The 2,500-nt window shown below is 37.3% G+C and overlaps 1 protein-coding gene across 7 annotated transcripts in view; it reads right to left on the bottom strand.

The window, feature by feature from the left end:
• Positions 1 to 2,500, bottom strand: part of GIT2 (GIT ArfGAP 2) — a 1,410,467-nt gene that overhangs the window by 715,516 nt on the left and 692,451 nt on the right. The window lies entirely within an intron of this gene.

Raw genomic sequence — 2,500 nt, 5'->3', positions numbered from 1 at the left:
GTCTCTCAGATGTCCCGCTTGGCTAAAGATCGCTTCTAATTCCACGTCAGTGTACCTGCGTTGTCTTAATCTATTATATAGACTATCCATTTCTACCCCAAAGTCCTCATTAGAGGGGTTCAGTCTTGATGTCCTCATACATTGCCCCTTAATAACGTTTTGAAACACAAAACGTGGGTGCATGCTATCTCGATGTAAAATGGTATTCCTATAGCATTCCTTTCTGTGTATAGACGTATTTAATAAGCCACTCTCTAACCTTGTTATATTTACATCTAAGAATGATATTTCTATATCAGAGTAATTGACCGAGAATTCCAAATATGTAGTAAGTCCATTGATCTTCTCTACATAACGGTTCAACCCCTGTACATCCCCTTTCCAAATAAAAAAGACGTCATCCACAAAACGTCTATAGAAGGGGACCATCCTTCCATGTTCTTCTAATTTAAATAAACAACTCTTCTCCCATTCTGCCATAAACAGGTTGGCGTAGCTATTGGCACACGAGGTGCCCATAGCTACGCCATCCCTCTGAAGATAGATCTCTTCTTCGAAAAGGAAGATGTTATTTTGTAGTATAATTTCTAAAAATAAGGTTAATAATTCTATATTCCTGATATTCATCAGGGAATCATCCACCAAATATGATTGAATCTTCCTAACACCCTCATCATTCGGAATCATGGTGAAAAGATTCTTGACATCCAAGGTTACCATTATAAATCCTTCATCATCCGGTACACTCTTGGTATAGTTGTATAAATCAATAAGGAACTGTTTGGTGTCCCTTAAAATGATATTATTCATATTTACAACCGGTCTAAGGTATGATTCTACATACAATGATAATGGTTCGGTAACCCAGCCTCTACCTGAGACTATCGGGCGAAATGGTGGGTTGTCCTTAGACTTGTGGACTTTCGGAAGGCCTTGTATTATCGGTATAAGGGGACTATCAACTTTTAGAAATCTAAATAATTCAGTATCTATATCCAAATTCATCAACAACTCGGTTAGCGTGTTATAGATAGTCTGTACTCTGAAACCTACCTCATCTCTATCAATTGGGGTATAGAATTTCTCCTCACCAAGCATATTCTTCATCCTTATGGAATAATCAACACTGTCCAATAGTACTATCGGCCCTCCCTTGTCAGCCGGCCTTACTACTATCGAAGTATCCTTAATTAAATTATCTAATGCTTCTTTTTGGGTAAAGCTAAGGTTGAATCTCCTAGTCTTACATGACTTTTTCGATTTCATTTCATGTATATCATTCTCAACTAATTTAGAGAATGTGTCTATAAGTGGGTGAAGTGTTGGTGTATAGAGACTTTTGGGTCTCAACCTAGGATGTTGTAGATTACTGTTATTCATCTCTCCAAAATCCAGTTTTAATTGCATATTCCGTGTAAACATTTTAATATCTAATACTAGATCTGTTAACTTACTATTGGACGTGGGAATAAATGTCAAGCCCTTATTCAGTACTATTTCTTCTTCTCGAGTAAGTCCTTTACTAGATAAATTAATCACTAACGTTTCTCCATCTGTTCCCACATTTTCTTTAGCGTGGGGCCAGCATGATCTCCATCTGACCCCTTCCTCTTTTGTCTCCCCCTGCTGTATGATCTGTTCCTCCTGTACTGAAATTGCTGTGCTATCGGAAAAGGTGTATCTTGATTCCTATTAGTGGATACATTCCCAATACTCAAAGTTGTAGCTCTAATTGTATTTTTACTTCTTACTACCAAGCCATCCACAGATTTTGAACTAATTTGTTCTGTGTGCCCTATATTTGTAGATGCTTCTCCCCCCTGTGAAGTATTAACCAAGGCATTGGATTGTTCCATAGCCTTTAAGGAACTATTTGCAACATTATTCACCAATATAGAGTCAGACTCTTTACTTTGATTTAACTGCTCATTACTTATCATGCGTACAGACGATGTAATTTTGTCCCTATATGAACTCTGTGGCCCTCTGTTGTCAAATGTACTCACAGTAGCATCATTATTACTCAGCCGCTCAGTATTAAATCTGGGCCAAGTGAACACATTACTCATAGCAAAGTCCTTAGAGTCTCTAATAATCTTAGTTTTCTTTTGTTCCAAAAGTTTTTTCTCATATACATGTATATTATCGAGCATTTTATCAAATTCAGTCTCAAGTATATCTGGCGGATACTTAGATATCATGTGTTCTTGTTGTTTCAATATAACTTGTTTAACAGTCATTTCTTCACCGGTAAAGAAGCGATCTTTAGCCAAGCGGGACATCTGAGAGACACTAGGGCGAAACCTTATTTTGCAGAAGGTAGAGATATGGAAGAACTTAACTACCCTAATGATACAAAAGGGTTCTTGAGAATACCACTATTTTATACAGCTGATATTGAAGCAGTGAAAGGAATAATAAATAAGCATTGGAATACACTGTTGTTGGATGAGAGGATAGCTAGTGTAGTGGGACCACGACCGACCTTCTCATTCAAGAA

Source organism: Protopterus annectens, chromosome 4.part0 (genome assembly GCF_019279795.1).
Source record: "Protopterus annectens isolate FY-2018-M chromosome 4.part0, PAN1.0, whole genome shotgun sequence".
In the NCBI taxonomy this organism is placed as follows: domain Eukaryota; kingdom Metazoa; phylum Chordata; order Ceratodontiformes; family Protopteridae; genus Protopterus; species Protopterus annectens.
The sequence above is the reverse complement of the archived record's forward strand: the minus strand, read 5'-3'. Positions and strand labels throughout refer to the sequence as shown.